Raw genomic sequence first — 15227 nt, 5'->3', positions numbered from 1 at the left:
CGTTTGTCACCATAATAGAGCGGTAACGTGACTTTTGAATGTTCAGAATGAACTTTCGGCCATGTATTAAAATGAATTAGGCACAACTAGCAACTCTGACTCTGGGTCGAGTCCAGCATTCAAAGGCTCACTTGAGCTTTGGGCTGTCTTCATTGTATTGATTTTACAAGAAAAACACTATACTGTTCTTGGAAGCTCTGAAAGACAAGAACATGGTTGCATTCTACAAGACAAGTAGCACACCAGCAGGAATCCATAGATGTCAAGTGAAAAACCCAAAGTGTTACTGGCAGAAAGCTGGCAGGCCCCATACCGCCTGAGCGCCGGCAAGCTCTGCCAGCTGAGTTTTGGACTGGCAGGGCTCGCTGTCGTTCAGAAGCTTGGTAGGCCTCCAGCAGCGGAGTCTCTGCAGCCAGATCCAAAGTGCCTGGCAGCCGTGCGCTGGGAAGGACGAATGGAGCCAAGAGCAAGGTGCAGTCTGACGCCATTGGGCTGCATGTTTTACACCGATCTGCATTTATTGCTTGCAAATGTTTAGGTTGCGGACTCGGAGCCTTCTGGTAAGTTTCCATAAATCACTTCAGGGGATGACGGTGGCGCAGTCATTGAGGTTTGCTATGGTACGAAAGAAGCTGAAGACATACCAATGACCAGGAAAAGGAATTGGAACTAATGTTTGACAGGAGTAGGGTTGTCCGAAACGGCAAAACATATATCACCAGTAAATTACACATTGCATTGAAAGTTCTTAAGATATTGTTAGAAAATACATCTTATTTAAATTATTTGATATTTGACCACTAGATGTCACTGTATTGCAGTGGCAGGCAGCTCATTTCATACCTAGGCCTTCAGTGATGGCCTTCAGTGAAGTGTCGTTTAAGAACCAATCAACTCTGAGGTTGCTCTTGAAAGTGAATAACAGAAGCCAGCGCCCCACCAATAAAGAGCCGGTTCCCTTCGAGACACATTTTTTCCTCTTGTGATTGGTCAATATGCATGTTTTTTTCCCAGGGATTCTAAGTTAATGACTTGTAAAAATAATGACAACATAAAAAGCTTTAAATTGTTATGTATCTTTTTTTTGTTTGTTTTATACATTTAAATGTAAAGTTTATTCTTGTATTTCATGTTTTTCCTTGCATTGAAAAGTCAATATTTTTAATAAACATTTCTGTTTTTCAGAGATTCCGACTTGCTTGACCTTAAGGTTGCTTGGTATAAAAGGTTCAAAGTATAAATGAGTTAAAAGTTCACTAGAATGAAAAAACAAGTCTGATGATAATTAAGTAGAATAATAGATTTTAGAATTTGGTGTATTACCGCCCTCTAACTGATTTTCCTGATGCCAGCAAGATGACCTTGATGTGGCCAACTCGGAATCTGATTAGTTAAAACAAAAGTTTAATTGTCACTTTTTCTGCCTCGGGTGGGCCTGCAGATTAACTTGTGAAGGCCTCCGGGCAGATTTCTTAACCTGACAACAAGTAATGACTAAAATGTGATTGGTCAATCAAAGAAGCACAACCAGGAGGGAAAGCAATGAAAGGAAGCTGACAAACAATTTGGAATGATCTATTAAGTATTCAAGGACAGAATATAATTACGTCACTTGATTACGATATTATTTAAGCCTGCAGAGAAGGCCTTAAAGGCCCTGAGAGCCCACCACTTCTGTATTGTGTAGTGCCGGGGTCATCCAACTTTTTGAAGGTGAGAGCTACCTTTTGTTACTAATTGGCAGTTTGATATGCCTTTCTAAAATGACAACTTATCATGTTGTTATAATGTTAAACACCATGTTACAATTACAAGATGTTTATTCAAATCAACCACTAAAATATAATACCTGTCAGAAATCAGATTTCATGGAAATGACCTATCACTGGGAAGCTATTTTTAAAACCTGTCTACAAGCTACATTGTGTGAAATAATTTTGACTATTTAAGTATAGTTCTTCTTCTTTAAATACAAGTTTAAAAATGGTAAATATAAATACTACAATTAGAATAAGCAACCATTTCTTGTGTTAAACATTGCTCAAGAAGGATTGTTTTTTAAATAATGCGTCTATAGCAGGGGTGGGCATACTTTTTGAGTCGCGGGCCACACTGTGTTAAAATATTTGAGAAGGGAGAAAAAGGAAGGAGAGAAAAAATGATTCATGAATGCTAGAGTCTGGAATCCGATATCTCGGCAATTTATGAAGAACAAAGACCAATTCATTTTCTTATATGCATTTATGAAAAAATATCCCCGCAGTACAAGTACATGTTATATTTTATCTCAGATTTGTTCATAGAATGACAATTTCCTTTAATTAGTTTTAAAAGACTCACAAAAATGGACTGGAGAAGCTCCACACTTGCCTCCAATAACCCACACATGACACTTATGAACTACCCTGAAAAAAATGACTGCACCAACAGGTTCCTCTGTCGGAGCGTTGCTCTCTATTATAATGCTGTACCCGGATGCCCGTGCCTTACTCCCGAATCTTTGATTCTTGACTCTTTGATCCCCAAATTGTAGCCACAAAAAACTTATATTCTACAATCCGTGAGTTTTGGACTGTGCGAAACGCTTGATGTTATTTCCTTCATTCCATTTTTGTTTGCCAGGTCAGATTAAAAGGCTAGCGGGCCTTATTTGGCCTGCAGGCTGTATTGTGCCAACCCCTGTTCTATTCATTAGTCACAGAAGAAATATGTTCCTGTTATTTACATCCAAAGCATGGCGAGAGACAAATCCCAAAAAACGATGGACGTGCGGACGTGCAAAAAGCCAGCAAGCACGCATTAGCGGTCTGAGCCGGTACAAGTATGCGGTCTCTTTTGAGAGAGCATGGTGCAGCAGACAAGCAAATCGAGCAGAGATGGCGTTGAGTCAAGCACGACTTCTGTAGACAAGTGATGTTTCCACCAGCGTAGACAGTAAAACCTCCAAAAGGACGTTTACTATGACGTACAGACACTAGCCTGGTTGACATGAAGTTTTGTACTACGGTTAGAATGAATCCGAACAGCCCAACCACCAAAAAATGCTCCATATATAAACTACTGTTCACCCAGACAATTTGATGTTTTCCATGAAAAGGTCACTTTTATTAATCCAAGGAGTTGTCCAATGCGTGTGTTCTTTTGCCCATATCAATGTCTTCCTCAGATATGGCTGTTTGTGCCGTTCGAAGGGAGTATTGCACCCTTTTGGTAGAAGATCTTCAGTTTCTTGTTAATTTTCTGCACAGAATACATTTTATTTTTTAAGAACAAGAATACTGTCGAGTTTAACAGGAAGATTCTCTTTTTCCGGCCATTCTGAAAGTTTAATCACAGCCACAACTGTGATGCTCCAGAGACTTGATTAGCTCAAAAGAATGCTCATTTTATGCCTTCTCTAACCAGCTAAACTGTGTTCAGCTGTGCTAACATAATTGTACATGAGTTTTGTAATTTTCTTTTATCTTTTTAACAGAGTTAACAAACACGATTTACTACTCGGACAATAGAATAGAATAGAATAGAATAGAATATGCCTTTATTGTCATTGTTACAACATGGATATGCTGTGACAACGAAATTGGACGACTCCAGTCCCACATTTACAGTGAGGATAAGGAAACAAAGAAACAAAGGAACAAAGTACTAACTGACTTTGTTGTCCTCGGCGCGGGGGGGGGGAGTGCTGGTTGCTGCAAATATTTACCCATGTCTATATTGCATTAAAAACAGAATGTTGGAGCTAGAATAGAGACTTACCAATGTATGAGGTGTATTTATGATTAGTTTCATGTATTCTTCATTAACAAAAACAGTGCTTTTCCTTTAAGAATTGCCCTAGAATTTGTTTAACATTTTTTAAAAGTACTTAAAAGTCACTGGCAAGCAGTCAGGAGAGGCAAGAAAGGCTGTGCCTCACCTGTCATGATGGAAGTCTAAGTAGAATGAACTTGCTTGCGTTTTTTGCATTTTATATCTCATAGCAGTGTTGCTTCATCCGTCACACTTTTTGCGGTCCGACAGGATTTATCTTAAAGCACGAACCTGTGCCTCACCTGTCATAGAAATGTAAAATTAAAAACATGTAATCGTTATATTTACTAAGTAATAAGCACATTTTTATTTGAATTTACATTTTAGGGATTTCTTTTGAAAAAAAAACTTAATTTTCACATCACATTGCAAATATTATTAATATAATGAATGTAAAATTTTACTGTGCAGAGCGTTTGCAGACACTGAGTAAAGAATGCAATTCTCTTGCCTCATGGCAGAGGGCGATAGTGAGGCACACCTCATCTCAAAACAATAGAATTAGTGATACAGTAGTATTAGCATGCTAAAAGCAGGTCAATCATTTTTCTTGATGCATGAACTGTTTTCATGTAGGGGGTTACCTATCAATTGATGCTTTTATTCAAAAGAAGCAGTGCATTGACCTGACGTGCAATTTATAATTTAAAAAAAAAAATGTTTTTTTCCATGCTACAGTTTACACATATCGCTTTCAGGCTCTGCCGATAGAAATAATAAGATGTAGGTTCTTTTATCTGTTAAATGTAATTGCTCTCCTTTAATTGCAGTCTTATTATGAAATGAAATTACAATCTAGGCCAGTCTCCATGTACTACCGTGTAAATATTTTTGCCTCTCTCATTTTTTCGTTTTTCTGTCTTTATTATGTGTTTATCTTGGAGAGCCATGTCTAATCTTGTTGCAAACAATTTTCAATACGTTATTATCAATCACAATAAAGACTACTCTACTCTATTCCATTCTATTCTACTTTAAATCACGTGATATTCCTCTGTGTCTGCTGCCTAGTAGCAGTGGGCTATACTGGGAATTTTGGTATTGATCCAATTCAACTAAATAGAGAGAAATATCTTTTGATAGAAAATATAAATCCAATATCAATACGTTATACTTGATCATTGAATTAGTTTAAAATAACAATAAACAAAGCACAAATAATTTCGGCACACAAAATTTACATTTCTTATTAAAATAACTTAATTGCAAACTTAAACTGTATAAAAAAATCAAAACTATTTATATCACAACTGTTTCAGAACTAAATCCAAGAAAGTCAAACCAAAAAGTAACAAACATACAAATACTGTCTAACTATGTCAACTAGAGAACTATACTACATTCCATTGCACAATATTGACGTAATGCAAATTGAGTATCTATTGTCACTCATTGGCTCTGTTGCCACGGTGACAACGGATTTTGCTCAGGATGTTGTGTTTTTCAATTTTCAGTTGCAGCTTGTTGCTCTCTTTTTTCACACGTTTATGTCAAATGGTAGTGTTGCCACAGTAGCAAACAACTTTACCATACAAATAACTCCTGGCAGTGTCCTGTTTCTGTAGTTGAAAAAAAAAAAGAGTCTACACAGCGCTTCCTGTTTGCCTCTGTCACTTTTAGCTTCTGGTAAAGGTGTGCGCATACTTTTTGGCCCTCACCTCTGCCTATTAGGCAGGATGCAGTAGAAGCCCAGGTAGGCAGAGGTGCTAAAAGTGTGCCTGTCAGTAACGACTCATTGGCTCTGTTGCCATGGTGAGAACGGATCCACAGGAATTCCATCAGGAACAGTAATGTTTTTAATTTTCGGTTGAAGCTTGTCACTCTTTTTTAAATATGTTTATGTCAATTGGTGGTGTTGCCGTAGTAGCAAACCACTTATCACCAAAGTGACTCCTGGCAGTATTCTTTTCTGTAGTTGAAAAAAAAAACACACAGCGATGCACTTCCTGTTTGCCTCTGTCACTTTTTGCTTCTGTTTGGGGTTTGCGCATAGTTTTTGGCCCTCTCCTCTGCCTTTTAGGCAAGATGCAGCATAAGCCCAGGTAGGCAGAGGTGCTAAAAGTGTGTCTGTCAGTAACGACTCAGGCATAAATTTAGAGGAGGGCCAAGGGTTCTGGGTGAGAAAGAGAAAAGGACTGTGCTATCTACATTCAGCGGCACTTTACAAGAAATTGGTGGGGGAGTGAAGTATCGATTCCCAGGACCCTAGTATCAATCCAATCCATGTACTCGCATAGTATCAATAATATTAATATTTGGATCGACCCGCCCCCACTAACTGCATGGGCTCATCTGATTAAACAAGACGACCACGAAAACCGCAGAGTGAATCACGTCTCATCCAAACAGGTGACCACATATAATCATTGGGAATCATTTGGATCGGAATCAACAAAAAGTCTATGTAAAACCCGGCTATTGACTAAATTATGACTATTACAAATCGCATAGAACAGACCCGACAGAAGTACTTAGACTCTGCGCTCGAGTAACAAAAGAAACTTGTAGTTATTTGAGTTTGAGTAACATTTTGATATTTAACTGCTAGAATATTGTGCCGATTATCACTAGGTGGTTTCAGTTCAAATGTGAGTGGAACTTCCCTGCCTCAAAGTTCAGCGTCCAATGGGCTATCAGAATATTGGCTCACCTACTGACATGTGCAGACGTAATGTCTGACGCCTAGGTGGGGAATAATAAATCTGATTTATTTAAGAGGGAAGGTACCTTAGAATTTGAAACAGATGTCCTGCTTTGATTAAGGGGATGGCCCACAAAAAGAGGCTAGCGGTATCAATAAATATCATCCGAAACTTTTAATCGGGGCACGCAAGTTTTCTGAAGGACAGTTGTCCATTGACTCTAGACATAAATCTCCCTACAACCCATTTGAGCTGAGTCAACAAAGCTTTTTTTCATCTCGAGCTAGATAGTCGGATTTCATTCCGGAAGACATCTGATGAACTTTTGACACACATCACAATAAACTATAAAACTAGACAAATGTGGGCTGAAATCCGATTGCGATATTCTATCAAAACTTCGGCCCTTTTGAATATTGTCAAAAATCGTTCAAATAATGCAACAAATATGCTCATTTGGAGTAATTTCACAAATTTTCACCAATTTCACTCCAAACAAGATATATCCACCAAAAATGTATATTTATTGCACTACTTTTCATTGTGCTACTGTTACGATGCACTATTTTCTATTGCATTATTTTTACAACTTAGGTCGGTCTCCAGGCAATTCCTTGGTAAACCACCCCCCGGCCACTTAATAAGGTACACCATGCTAGTAACAGGTTGGACCCCTTTTTCCGAATAGAACAGTCTCAATTTTTTGTGAAATAGATTCAGCAAGGTGCTAGAAGCATTCTTCAGAGTTTGGTCCATATTGACATGACGGTATCACACAGTTGGCACAGATTTGTCGGCTGCACATCCGTGATGCGAATCTCCCGTTCCACCATGTCCCAAAGATGCTCTATTGGATTGAGATCTTGTGATTGTGGAGGCCATTTGTGTACAGTGAACTAATTGTTATGTTCAAGAAACCACTCTGAGATGATTCTAGCTTTACGACATGGCGCATTGTCCTGGTGAATGTAGAAATCAGAATTGGGTACATTGCGGTTATAAAGGGATGGACATGGTCAGCAACAATACTCAGGTAGGCGTAGCGTTGCAACAATGTTTAATTGGGACCAAGGAGCCAAGAAAACCTTGTTACGCCACCACCAGCAGCCTGAACCGTTGATACAAGGCAGGATGGATCCGTGCGTTTACGTTCTTGAAGTTCTAACCATACTCAATTGAGACTCATCAGACTAGGAATTTGTGCAGATTCTAGCTTCAGTTTCCTGTTCTTAGCTGAAAGGAGTGGCACCTGGCGTGGTCTGTTGCTGCTGTTGCCCATCTGCCCTCAAGTTCGATTTACTGTGCATTCGGAGATGCTCGTCTGCCTACCTTGGTTGTGACTTGTTGTTATTTGAGTCACTATTGCCTTTTTATCAGCTCGAACCAGTCCAGCCATTCTCCTCTGACTTCTAGCATCAACAAGGCATTTCTGCCCACAGAACTGCTGCTCACTGGATAGTTTTTCTTTTTCAGGTCATTCTCTGTAAACCCTAGAGATGGTAGTGAGTGAAAATCCCACTAGATCAGTGCTTACTGTGATATTTAGACCAGCCCTTCTAGCACCAACAACCATGCCACATTCAAAGTCAATTAAATAACCTTTCTTTCCTGTACTGACGCTCGGTTTGACCTGAATGCACTGAGTTGTCGCCATATGACTGGCTGTTTAGAAATTAAGTGTTAAAGAGTTGGACAGGTGTACGTAATAACGTGGCTGGTGATTGTATGTTTGCCTGTTTATACTGATATTTTTTTTGTCTTTTTTTTGCTCACTCCCCCCCAGTCTTCATCAGGGTTGGGTAGGGTTACTTTAACTTGATTACTTTCAATTACTTTTGGTTTACTCCAATACCAAATATGCTAATAAAAGACAAAAGAAACTATATATATGGATATAATTATGCCTCACAACACGTGGTAAGCTTTCTCTCCTGACTAACATAAAATGCGACAGAAACAAAATAAATATCAATCCAAACAGCTTGCCAGCATCATTTTTGCCGTTCCATGTATTCCGTTACTCCCCAAGCCTGCACAAAATGTATTATTTGTATTCATATTTAGTTTCTTTTGTCTTTTATTAGCATATTTGGTATTGGAGTACAGTACTCCAAAAGTAATTGAAAGTAATCAAGTTAAAGTAACCCTACCCAACCGTGGTCTTCATTATGTGTTTATCACGGAGTACCATGTCTACTTTGTATTTATTGTATTTATCTATTCAGCCAGTATAAACCATAAACATGATACATACAAGAAATCATTTGACACGCGAACTCTCAATAATGATAATATAATAGATTTAAAAGAATAAAAAGAATAGAGTAAAAAAGATATTGTAGTGTATAGAATAGTTTAAAAATGAAAGAATATACAAATAACAAGACTAGAGTAGGATAGGTCGGAGGAACGCTGTTGGCATAATAATATAACCTAATATATATATATATATATATATATATAATATATATAATATATATATAATATAACCTGGCATAATACATAATAACCTAAATCAATTCCCGTTGAACATACGAACAGCGGAAGGGTAAAAACTCTTTAAGAAGTGTAGTCTTGCTCACAATGGAGCGAAGACGGCGACCTGAAGCGATGTTAATCATGTTATCAATGGCGATAAAGACAGTTGAACATATGTATTAATTTCTATATAATGAGGGGTCTCAAACTCATGGGCCAGAGGCCAATTGCGGATCGTGGGATGATAGTTTAAGGCCCCTGCCTTGATATGAAAGGTTGAATGAGTAATTTGTATCACGGAGAACCTACTGTTAGATGGAAACATACATTGGCCTGGAGAAGGAAAGGCGCCACTAACCTGTACTAGTCCAAGACACACCACAGGAAACAGTGCCCCTACGACCCTGAGGTTAAGGGATCCAACCAACCAACCAACCAACAGTAGTTTAAAAAAAATCAGCAAAAATAGGCCTAAATGTTTTAAAATACTTGTAGGTTGAGATATTTGCATGTATTTTAAATAGCATTAGCCTCACATGGAGGGATCTGACATTGTCTGTCTTCTTGCTACTCCAGGTACCCAAAAATGGCAGAAAAGGCTAGTCTGATCACTTAGAGTTTCCTAGTTTGTTTAATCTTTCTGTTTTTTTCCACTTTCAATTGCACTTGTAGGAATGATGCCCCCAGCCAACTCCACCGACAGAACTTCCCAGGTCTCACAGGTCAGAGGACCCGCCTCCGGTAACCATGACCTCATCACCCTTTAAAAGCGTAGGCGCGATCACCTTTCTTTCTCTCTTCACACTCGCTCGTAGGGGAGGCCTCGCCGGCCATGTTTTTTCCTTTCTCTATCCCTTGGCTGAAAAATGGATGCGACAAAATGTATAGAGAAACTTTTTGCCATGCTGCAATTTTCTCTACAGACAACACAATACAACGGCATCTAGTGGTCGAGCAATACACACTGTCACTTTAAGTGCAGCCCACGCAAATCATGGATTCATTTATTACTGATTGATTTATTTTCATATAAATTCTTGATGGTTTATTTTTTATTTTTAGTGAAGCCTTTTTTAAAGATATCTTAGTATAGTATAATTTTTTATTAGAAGTTTTTCTTGTAGAAAACATAATTAAGCCCAACTTCACTCAGACCCTAATACGGAGGCCCCAAAGTAAATTGAGTTTGAGACCCTTGTATTCAATAGTTTTTATTTTAAGATAACAATTGGGTTTATCTTATTTATATTATAAATGTATTTTCTTAGATTTCATTTCTGTTTGAATATATTTCTAGTGATCAGGAAGATGTGTATCATAGCTATTTGGGGTTCACTTGGATACTTTTGGGAGGACAGGAATGGACCAATTAGTTTTTAATTATTTAATTTTGGGAATATTGTTACACGAGCATCTCGAGCTACGAGCACCAGAACAGTCCTGGAACCTGAAACGAATTAGGCTTATGGGAAGAGTACCACTGCAATTCCTAACATTGATTAACACAACAAATTATACGAAAAGCCGTTTGGGAGCAGAAAGCCGTCTTTTTAGTGAGCTGAGCCAAAAAAAGAAAGTTGTCAAAAAAGAAAAGTCGAAATTCCCCAAATTATTAGCTCCAATGTACAGAGGCCACTATATTGTGCAGATGTACAATATACTGTAATACAAGCGTGAACTGTCATCATGAACATCTTATTCACTCATCATTCTTCCTGAAGTGACCAACGAGCGTGAAAAGAACATCCATCGAAAAGCACTTGAGCTTCTGCGATTCCCCGCACAGATCCTTCCCACAAACGTCGTTTTGGCAGCTTCCAAACGCTTGCTGGAAAAATCTCTAACAGCTTTTGGGACAGGACCCAAAGCCCCACTAATGGATGTCAAAGCAGCACACCGGTCCATCGATTGAAAGTTAGATGGGTTTGCTGTTTTTTGGAGGCGTGGGGGGAAATGGGGAGTCATGGGTAGGCGAATATTTAAATATCGATCCGGTCCAATTGAATTCAAGGTAGTATTGATCCGTCCTGATCCGATACTTTTCCCCGGGAAATGTCATGATTATTGAATGATTGCATACATTCTGTTAGGGTGTGATGCACCGTCATCTACTAGGGTGCTCTTAACCGGTTTGTCCCTTATTAACCAGACCCTTCTTATGGACATTTTGGACAGTACTCATTGTCGGGTCATTAAGTTGTTATTCTGCCGTGGACCTGAAACGCAGGAAAGCAGGAACCAGGGCATAGTGCTCAAAAATGACAATATGTATTAACAAAAATTATCAAAGTAACAGAAAGATGGTCAATGAACAGCTAAACTCTCCAAACCAGACAACAAAAACCAAACCCCATAAATCTGTATGGAAAACAGTGATGGTGACAGTGTATGGTGAAAAGCGAAAATGGAAAAATGATCAGACCAAGGGTGCTGTCCAAAATGTCCTTATGGAGGGTTAGGCTAATTATGGACAGGCATGGGGTAGTTGGACTCACCTGTCCCATTTACAAACCGATTAGGCACCCACTGGTAGACAGAGGCACGCCAGACCCTAACACGCCCCCTTAAGTTAGTTTATATTTATATAAACACAGCACAAGGTTTTTAGGCACTAAAAAGGTTTCACTTTTCATTAAAGACTACGATTCAAACATTAAAAGTATAAAAAAATGAATAGAAATGTTCTATTACAAAATTTTCAGAACAAAAGCCTAGAGTCGAATAAAATTCAGCAATGTAATAAAAAGTACAACAAAAACGATGTAAAAAGTGCAAATACTGTAAACAAAAAAAAATTGAAAAACGTTAAACAGTATAAAAAAAAGAAAATACTTCTCCTGCAATCACTGTTACATAGCAAAGTCAAGCGGTTGAAACCAAAAAAATCTGTGATGTAATGAACAAGCCATTTTGGTTATGTTGCCATTGTGACAACGGATTTACAGGTTTTTGTTCAGGAACAGTAACACGTTTACATTTTTGATTGCAGCTTGTTCCTCTTTCCAGAGTAAAATCTTTCCTTGTGTTTTTTCCATGTTTGCCAGAGTAGCAGACTACTTTACCACGCAAATGACACCTGCCGCCATTATATTTAGCTTCTCATGAAAAAAAAAATAGATTTTGCCCTGTTTTTTTGCCTGGCAGGCAAGATGCAGCAGCAGACCAGGTTGGGAAAGGTGTTAAAATGGAGCCTGTCAGTCACATAAACAGGCATAAAGAGTGGTGGAGGGAAACGGGTGAGAGAGAGAAGACTGCGCTATCACCACATAGAAGCGGTTCTTTGAGGAAATTGGGGTGAAGTATCAATCCCGGGACATTATTATCGATTCGATCGATATTTGGATCGATCCGCCCGGCTTTAGTTGAGAAACAAGGACGGCGATGTCATGTTTCATTGTAGGGAAGGAAGCCGGCGTAATGGAACAAGCAGAGAATGAACTCTTGCTTTTCTTTGGGTACTTTTCCCCTTCCCTTGGTGGAAAACGTTAAGTTTCTAAGCTGCTCACTCCCCCCCAGACTCCACTTAAAGACTTTCCCCGATGGCCAAAGCGGCCATTTGACACCCACAATCATCCTCCGATGCTCACTTTAAACCTTACTTGTGGTTACGGTTGCCAGAAGGTTCCAGAGTCACATGTACCATTCGTTGGTCTCTCCGGCTTCCGCTTGCCCGCTTAGCAATGGTGCTGCCATCCCACTAAGGCAAGGGGTGTAAAAAATACAGCCTGAGGGCCGTATCAGTCTTGCCAACGGAATCAACGCGGGCTGCAAGATAATTCTTAGAGAAGCGTAGGACAAAAACCAGCCAAACGCAAAACAACGACCTGCAGTTTGGAATATGTTCACTGGATGTCCCCAAAGCAAGACGCCTATTCAAAGCAAACCACCCACTGTAGCTGTATTTGCTGATTGCCACCAGAGAATATTTGATTTTATTTGAGTTAAAATACAAGTCACAGACTAAGGCTTGAGATCTCACCTCTAGGCTGAAAGTGGCTGACAAAATCTTGTCCCGCTTGCAAAAGGCCTACTCACATCGGAGTCGTTCAATCGCTCGCTAATAAATCAACACGAGATTTCCTTGTGCAGCTTGTTCTCTTCCAGTTTAACGGCTGTTGACATAATTGCTTTGGTTGGTTCACCGCCCCATAGCAAATCATAGTGTTTGTAAGACCAGTGGCGTTTCCCAAGGCCCGCTAGGACGAACTGAATCTACAAATTGGAATCTGACTTGCTAAATCAACAGCTTTATTGAACAAAGATGTTCCGGTACTTAACCTTCAGGATTTTTGTGAAGGCCTAAAGGTAGATTTCTGAGCCTTCAAACAACTAATGGCTGAAATGTGATTGGTTGTATTCTTAAGTATGAAAGCACACATATGGAAGCAGTGCAACCAGGGAGAAGCAATGGAAGGAAGCTAATAGACAATTTGGAATCATTTGAGAAATATTGACGGACAAAATATAATGACTCAGGCTTTTTTTAGATAGTTATAGGTCAAAATAATGCAAATGATCAAGTGTCAATATACATTTTCCAATCATGTAGTTCTGATCCCTGATTATAAAATTGCCACAAGTTTACATGACATATTGTTCACTAGATTATGAAAAAAAGTTATATATATATAATGTACAGTGAAGAAAATAATTATTTGAACACCCTGCTATTTTGCTATTTCTCCCACTTAGAAATCATGGAAGGGGTCTTAAATTTTCATCGTAGGTAGATGTCCACTGTGAGAGAGATAAACTAAAAAGAAAAATCCAGAAATCACAATGCACGATTTGTATGTGGAAGAAAAAAAACAAAGCAGCAGTTCAAATACTTATTTTCTTTACAGATAGATAGATAGATAGATAGATAGATAGATAGATAGATAGATAGATAGATAGATAGATAGATAGATAGATAGATAGATAGATAGATAGATAGATAGATAGATAGATAGATAGATAGATAGATAGATAGATAGATAGATAGATAGATAGATAGATAGATAGATAGATAGATAGATAGATAGATAGATAGATAGATAGATAGATAGATAGATAGATAGATAGATAGATAGATAGATAGATAGATAGATAGATAGATAGATAGATAAAGATGTATTTGCAGTAGGAACAAATAGTAGCTATGGCCAACACCAGACTTATTCTCCTGGATTTCAAAACGGAAAAATCCTCCTTGAATTCTCGCAAACATGAAGGGAACTACAGCACTTCCACACTTTTTCATTACACAGCAAGACACCCAGCGGAATCAAAACACAGAGCCAATCTTACAGAACAAATGACCCAAAATGTTTTAGAAAACAATATTTGGATGCAAAGTAGGCGAAATATTTGACTCAGGTTGACTCGATTTATGCCTCTTAGGAGCACATTTAAGTAAAGTTTCAACACAGACACATCAGTGCTCCTAAATGACCCACATTTATAAAGCAGGGGTCTCAAAACACGCGATCTGATGGCCAGTTCCAGTACAGAGAATCACCAAAAAGCAGATCTGCCAAGAATTAGAAGGTGTTGGAACACAGGTGTCAGTGACCACAGTCAAGCGTGATTTGCATCCCCATGGACTGAGAGGCTGCCGTGCAAGAAGGAAGCCCTTGCTCCAAAAGCGGCACCTTAAGGCTCAATTCAGGTTTGTTGCTGATCACATGTGCAAAGATAAGACCTTATGGAGGAAAGTTCTGCGGTCAGATGAAACACAAATTGAGCTATTTGGCCACAATGCCCAGAAATTTGTTTGGAATAGAAAGAGTGAGCCCTTTAACCCCAAGTACACCATGCCTACTGTCAAGCCTGGTGGTGGTAGTATTATGCTGTGGGGCGGTTTTGCTGCCATTGGAATAGGTGCTTTACAGAGAGTAAATTGGATAGGAAGGATAATTACCTTCAAATTCTTCAAGATAACCTAAAATCATCAGCCCGAAAATTGGGTCTAGGGCGCAGTTGGGTGTTACAACAGGACAATGACCCCAACCAAACATCAAAAGTGGTAATGGAAAGGCTAAATCAGGCTAGAATTAAGGTTTTAAAATGGCCTTCCCAACATCCTGACATAAACCCCATTGAACTAGCCAGAAACTTGTGGATGGCTACCAAAAGCGCCTAATTAAAGTGAAAATGGCCAAGGGACATGTTACCAAATATTACCGCTGCTGTATGTATAATTTTGACCCACCAAATTTGATCACTTTTTCTGTTAACCTATAATAAAGTCATAAAAGAACCAAACCTCATGAAAGTTTTTGTGACAAAGAACTATCTGTTCCAATCACTCTT

At 38.8% G+C, this 15227-nt stretch overlaps 1 protein-coding gene across 1 annotated transcript in view; it reads right to left on the bottom strand.

Annotated features, from left to right (window-relative positions):
- The window catches only part of igf1 (insulin-like growth factor 1), a 38222-nt gene that overhangs the window by 19982 nt on the left and 3013 nt on the right, over nt 1-15227 (bottom strand). The gene's annotated exons all lie outside the window — the stretch shown is intronic.

Source organism: Urocampus carinirostris, chromosome 11, assembly GCF_059441175.1.
Source record: "Urocampus carinirostris isolate Australia breed hairy pipefish chromosome 11, RoL_Ucar_1.0, whole genome shotgun sequence".
NCBI lineage: Eukaryota > Metazoa > Chordata > Actinopteri > Syngnathiformes > Syngnathidae > Urocampus > Urocampus carinirostris.
This window is presented reverse-complemented; position numbering and strand designations above follow the sequence as displayed.